Source organism: Malus domestica, chromosome 06, assembly GCF_042453785.1.
Source record: "Malus domestica chromosome 06, GDT2T_hap1".
Taxonomy (NCBI): domain Eukaryota; kingdom Viridiplantae; phylum Streptophyta; class Magnoliopsida; order Rosales; family Rosaceae; genus Malus; species Malus domestica.
Genome location: NC_091666.1, coordinates 14299753 through 14306995, shown reverse-complemented (window position 1 = coordinate 14306995; position 7243 = coordinate 14299753). Strand labels below are relative to the sequence as shown.

Below are 7243 nucleotides of genomic sequence, written 5' to 3'. Positions count from 1 at the left end.
ATGTTCTAACAAGGATAGGGATGATTCTCCCACAAAAATGTTGAAATCTGGGATCTTAAAGCCTTTAGGATATTCAAACTTTTCTACATAAGCTGGGTATGGATGGATGGATGAATTTTGGGAACTTCGGCCCATTTTTCAAGGCCGAATCGATCATTCTTTGGACCTCGATCATATCTACGGATGCTATTTCTGCTATCTGGTCGGATCCATCTAATTTACTGCTTGATCCTTCTCTTTTTTCCAAGTCGATCGTTTTGAGTCGAGCAGATCCTGTTTCGACTTGTATCGTTAATAACGAATTACTCTTAGGTGGAAGTTGTTGGGAAAGATCAACGGGTCCACTCTCTTCAATTCGTCTTTTCCTTTCATCCTCCACTGCACTCATCAATGAAGCACGGGAGCTTCAATTTGGTGCCAATTTGCATTCAGGGAGCAAAAGCCAGAGCATGAGTGATTGGAATCACCTGGAAGTGCTGGAGTTTGGCTTAGATATGTCTTAAAATTGCTAGAAAATCGATGATTGCAGTGGCAAAAAGGAGGCAACGTTTGCAGCGACAGATTTGTAGCGGCGCATTTAGGATTGTTGTGAGAGGAGAAGGAGAAAGCAATAGAGGGAGTGATTTGCAGCGACATGTTTCTTTTGCTCGGATGGCTCTAAAAATAATTGCTCCAGAGAGGATCTGCGTCGGGGGGTAGAGGAATGAGTTTGGTTCACATCTTGGACATGTCACATGTTTATTATTCCTTTTGTGATACTAGCTTAGCTTGTGTTTTTCAATCCAAAAATGTTGACATTGACAGAAAAATTGTCACCGCTTTTACTTTTATTTTTTTATCTTTTTTGAGGAGTTACTGAATTTCATCAAAAGAAGATAGATGACCACTGGTATATCATACATATAACAAGGAATTCCAAACCTTGGTTCCTGGTTCTTGGTTTAGACTCCGGATCTCTTCCACCAAGGCCACCAGATCAAGTAATCTGGGCTTTTCAAATTTCGTCCAACGGCCCACCTGTTTTGACCCTTTAAAAGTTATAATAATTTTGGGCCATTGGATGAAATTTGAAAGGCCCGGATCACTTGATCCGATGGCTTTGGTGGAAGAGATCCGGAGGGGATCTCTTCTCCTTGGTTTATGATGTATAAGATGTGGGGTATGCCAACATGGTACTGGGTTTATCTCATTCTATTTGAGTTTGAATTCTCTTCTTTCTTTATATGGTCTTGAATATTGCACTATAAGTTTGATTGAGCATGATACTCACATGCACATATTTCATCCATTGCGAATAACGCATATTTACCTTATGAATTTTATAATCAAAACTGTTTAATATCTTAATTTTTATTTGCAGATCACTCCACAAAAAAAAATCATTTGAATTAGAGGTGGTATAATCATCTAAATGTATCAAATAAATGAACGGTTTATCATGAAGATTTATGTTATTTTGTACTCACATAGTCAATTTGTTCCTTTAGAAGTATAAACGATTTTCAATTCAAACAATATTTTATTGAGAAGATCTTCAAATTAAGACTAATAAATTGAACAATTTCTATTATAAAATTATCGTTATTCGTACGATTGTGCACTCCACCATGAGAATACAAGTATTATTCAATATTTTAACGATTTTAAAGTTAATTAACAAGAAATTATTTTTTACAAGTGGTGGATTGTCATGGTTAGAGCATTTCTCCTCAATCCATTGCATGCCACATTTAAACCATAATTTTTCCTGCTCAATGAATGTTTCTTAACATAGTGTAAATAAAGGAATTGGAAAGCTTAAAAGTAGGAGAAATAAGGAAAAAAAAAAATCACATTAACTAGTCCTCCCTTGTCCATTTAAATCTTGATTTAGATGTTTGATTACGTATTTCAGGAGAAAACTTACATTTTTTCGATTCCTACGTGTAAGTAAACATAGAAGGATGTTAAGGAGTGAAGGGATTCTTATACCCGTATTTTAGTAAATGCAAAGAACTTAAGAATGCAAATAATTATGATTTTAATGTAATATATATTTAGCACACGTGTGATTATGTAAATCCTAAGTTGTAAGGACCCGTCCCAAAAAATTACAATCTTTATAATTTTTAAATGTGAATTTACGAAAATGACCTTCGAGGCAAAGACGTTGACTTTTTTTTACTGTCTTGTCTTGTCATGTAAGGTTTGTTTTCTTGGCGTATTATCGTAGTACTCGTTGCAATGAACGCATGGGCGCAAACAGAATGCAATTTGGAGTTATAACAAAGAAGTTATTAATGATGAAATCGAGGGTAAAATTGTCAATTTATTATTTTATGGAATGCTCCAGATTTTTGGAGAAAAATCTAGAAAGCCACGTGTATGGCCCAGATTGAATGAAAGAAGAAACGGGCGGTTAGGAGAAGAGATAAAGGAGAGAAAGGAGGGGCGGGACGCCCAATCAGAAATAGGAGAGAGAAGAAAGTGACCAATGGGGGAGAGAAGAAAGGAGGGGAAATGAGAGAGTAAAGGAGCATCGGATCACCTTTGACCCGGTTCCTCCCCGCCGACCCGACCTGATTTCTACACACCCCGACGCCAATTCTGGTGTTTTCCTGGTGAATTAACCGTCGCCACCACTTACGCATGACTCCACGACCCTTCTTCTTCAAGTTCCACCCCAAACCCGATGGTTTTTTATCTTGTTTTCATGGGGATGGCGCCGGCGGCACCGTGGGGGAAGATCGGCTGAAATCTGACATTTCTAAGGTAGACCTTTCGACCACTACCATCGTTAGCCTTACCTTGAGCTCAGGAACAATGCCTAATCAATGGTTGGAGGGTCGGAGTTTATTTGAGGACGAATCAAGAAACACCCTTTATAGGGTTTGGATGACATTGAGGCTTTTCCCAGCCAAATTGGCCTTAGTCATAGGTAAGAAAGTTATTCCTCCCACTGAGATCTTCATTTCTGTGAAGTTTGAGAATTTTTAGAAATAGTTGATTTTTCTGGCAAGTCGGGGCGGTTGACTGTCGTGTACGGCGGCGCGTGGGTCAAGGCATCCTTGACCTTTCTAGGCTAAATTTGATTCTCTAATTCCGTACGTGAAGTCCGATTGACGAATTTCCATCGTTTGAACCTAATTCCATTAAGGTCCGCCACTTGATTATTATAGCAATCGACGATCCGACCGTTGGATCGTCACCAAACTTTGATACATTATAGTATGTAATATTTGAGGATATAGAAACTTATGGATCGGGAATCTGACATATGGATCTTCCCAAATAGGATATGTAAGTTACGTGTTCTATTGATAAGAATTCTGAGACGTGATTTGATAATTGTTCTAGGCGCCGATCATTCATGACGCCTCGATATTTGTGCTAGGGAGTTGTAGCGCGGACCTCAGGTGAGTGGGTCTTTTTCCTTTTTATTGTGTGTGTGTGTGTGTAAACTTTACGGTGTTCGGAACCGTTTTTCTATATGGAATTATGCTTTGCTTGCCATGTCGTAAATAAGTTACATTTTAAATATTGCATTGTTACACTTGTGAATTGTATTGTGTGGTGCTGCGGAGACTTAGGTAAGCTTCAGGTGAGTATAATGTGATTGAATGGGTTGTATTGCATTGGTATGCACACATTTATTTAGAGCTCATCATGGATGCACCCCGGTATTAGTGCTTTCGCCCTGGGCTAGGGCCAACCTTCACGTGATAGTTCACCTTCCGCACCGCACGCTCACCTTAGATCCAAGTCTGGTGCTAGCATGTCGTACATACCACAATAGGTGGTTTTGACTCGTAGGTGACCTGCGAATTATCACACAGCCTTCACGTGATTGTAGCACTTGAGCATACATATTTATACCCAGCTTGTCGTACAGGTCACACTAGGTGACTTCGACTCGTGAGCTAGCCTAGATTGATGAGCTATATGTCCAGTCGTACAGGTCAAGTTAGGTGACTCTGATTGACATACTATTTTATATTGGTTTCACACCTGGTTTACATTTATTATTGCTAAGATATTATGACATGGCATACTTCAGTTTTTGCTGTTCTTGGGCATTGGTTTTTATACCTACATAGTAGTATTATTTTTTGGAAACTATACGGGTTTTACGGCGAGGGGTTATAACGCTTTCATAAGGTTTTTATTTAAAACTTTAGTTTTTGGCCCACTCACCCTTATTTTTCGCCCATCCAGGTGTTAGTAGTAGAGTTTTTGTACCGATGAGGATTATTGGCAAATCTTGGTGTAGGCGATTATCATCGATGGTGTCACAGCCCGTCCCGGAATTTCAATTTCCGACGACGTGAAATTACTAAAACGCCCTTAAACGGGATTAAGGTACGTAATTTTGGTGTTTGTTTTACACTAAGATCCTAAACTAGGGTTAGAATTGTTATTAGTATGTGTTAAATTATCTGTGTTGGACTTTAGGTGGGACCCTACCCCCTAAATCATTCCCTCAATTCTGGATCCATGTCTCATTCTCTCTCTCTTCCTCATCTTTCCCTCAGTCACTCTCTCTCTTACTCTCATTCTCTCTCAAACTCTCGGACAAACACCCAAGACCTTGAAAACTTCACAGTTTCAGGATGAGGAAAGTACCATCATGTTTGTGAGGACCATACGAACACATTGGTATTGTTTTCAGGTAAGATTTCCCACGATTTCACGTAGAAAACTCAAGCCCGTGAAATGACACTATTCATGAACTTTGTGTTTGTTGATTTTTAGGCCAAACTAAGATCATAGGGAGCTCTAGGAGGTTCCCACGAAGCTCGGGGTGTGAAGTTTGGAAAGTTTGGACGTTGGGATCGTTGGGTTCGAGTTTGGCCGAATTTGAGGAATTTTGGAAGGTATGATCTAGTTGTTTTTAGGCCCTAAAACCCTTCCAACGTGATAGTACATGTTAAATGCTTCATTTTGGTGTAAAATTCGAAGAAATTGGACGAAAAACGAAGGAGAATAGTGGATTTGAAAATTTTCCAGAAACCGGCGAACAGCCGCCGGCGACCGGCGACTCGCCGGAGAAGACAGGGAATCTTCCGTCAAGTTTGACGGAATATTCCGACGCCGTTAGTTAACTTTAACGGAAACCGTTAGTTTTTAACGGAATATTCCGAGAATATTCCTAACGCCGTTCACTGTACCGTCAGTGTGCCTGGCACGTGGCTGCGCGTGGGCCGCGCGTAGGTCCGTGCCACGTCAGGCGCGTGGGGGCGCGTGGAGCATCCAAAAAATTATTTTAAAAATATGGGGATGATCCTGAGGTTGTGTAGGTCACTGTGGTATATTCATATACCCAATTTGAGCATCGTATGAAGAATTTATTACCTAGTTGGTTTAGGTGCGTTAAATGTGCGTTAAATGATTGTTTTAAGTTATTTCACTTCTAGGTGGAACTTATAACGAGGACGAGCACATCCAGGGGCGTCAAGGGGGTTACGACCCGGCGACATACCAGTGAGTGGGCATTGCTTTCTATATATATACCTATATACTCGATTTCCCCAGAAATCAAATTTAAATGAAAAATATATTGAAATGAAATGAAATATGATGTGATTGCCATGCATAGAATGTTATGGATATTATGAACTGTCGTATGATGCATATATGTATGATGGTGCTGTGGACGCACAGGTAAGTATTTAATTACTGTTATGTTGAGGATGATGATATATTGAGCTCATATCCTGCACCATGGTTTAGTGCTTATAGTATTCACCGCATCGCACGCTCGCCTTGGATCCAAGTAGATGCTGGTCGTACAGTCCACGCGGAGTGGGTACGACGGGCCAGTCGTAGAGTGTTAGTGAGATTATGACTGGTGGGTGACCTTAGGTTATTGTATACAGATGATTGATGAGAGAAGCACTAGAGCGAATATTACCATGAGTCGTTCAGACTACATTAGGTGGTTCCGACTTATGTGCAGAAGGCCGGACAGGTCACGCGGAGTGACTCCGGCAGAGAGTGAGATTGATAGATGTTGAGCTCTAGGTTCAATCGTTCAGGGCTATTAGAGGGCCTCCGATTGATTATTTCTTTTACCTGATTTATATTATGTCAATGCATTCATACTAAACTGCTGAATTTGGCATGGTACATTCTTTATTGAATCTGTTATAAGATTGTTGATCGAGACAGTTGAGATATATATGCTATATACTATTTTTCTGGGAAAGTATACAGGTTTTCCAAAAAGGGGTTATAAATGTGGATTTATGAAATGTTTTGGAAAAGCTTTATTTTCGCCCACTCACGTTTTCTGTTTTTCGCCCCTCCAGGTTCTAGTTGATAGTTGAGGCGTTGGTGGCCTACGAGGACTGCTTCGGCGTTCTGACAGACTAAATAAATGTAGGATTCACCCGAGGGTGTTGTAAAATAGTTATGGTCCTACTTGACTGCACCTAGACGCTTATGCTCTGTTTATGTGTGTTTAGTACACTCTTATGCACATAGAATGCTAGGTTGTAAATAACTGCAATTAGTGGTTTTCGTTGACTCGTATTTTATTATTAAATCGTTTCCGCTTGCGTTATGGTTACGTCACGCTCACGTGACGGCCAGCATGTCCTAGTCTTCGGGTTAGGGTGTGTCAGTTTGGTATCAGAGCATAGGTTGCAGTCCTGTATAACTAATGAGTTCTTCTATTGATTTTGTTATGTTTTCTGTCAGAATTATGCCGCCTCGTAGAGATCCTCGCCGTGCTGCTGAGCCTAATTTCCCCGATATAACTCAGCTAGGGGCAGCAATGGCTCAAGCTTTTCAGGCTAATATCCGTCCTCCTCAGAGAACACCTGTAGAGACGATGTATAATCTGAAACTGGAAACTTTTGAGGGAAATGAAGGTTATGAAGGGGCAGAAAAGTGGTTGGATCGGATTGAGCAGACCTTTCAAGTGTTGCAAAGTCAAGGAAACCTGCCAGCTAATAGATGGGTGGAGACCACCACCTGGTTTTTGGGCCGTGAGCCAGCGGCGTGGTGGATAAATCAGTCGAGGCACATGGCACCTGAAAGGGCAGCCGAATGGGAGGTATTTAAGGAAAATTTTATGAAGAGATTTGTTCCTCCGGAATATATAGATCGCAAGAAACAGGAATTCACCAGTCTGAAGCAGAGAAATATGTCTGCACATGAGTACTACAGGAAGTTTACTGATTTATCCCGTTATGATTCTGATTTAGCGGGTAATCAAGCAGAAATGCTTCGTCGTTTCAAGTTAGGATCTAAGAAGAAGTAC

General features: G+C 40.5%; 1 long non-coding RNA gene across 1 annotated transcript; it reads left to right on the top strand.

Annotated features, from left to right (window-relative positions):
• The first annotated feature begins 5260 nt into the window (after positions 1–5260).
• LOC139196668 (uncharacterized) lies at positions 5261–6510 on the top strand. Its single transcript, XR_011581765.1, has 2 exons — positions 5261–5460; positions 6288–6510. It is a non-coding gene; the product is annotated as an uncharacterized lncRNA (long non-coding RNA).
• The last annotated feature ends 733 nt before the right edge of the window (positions 6511–7243 follow it).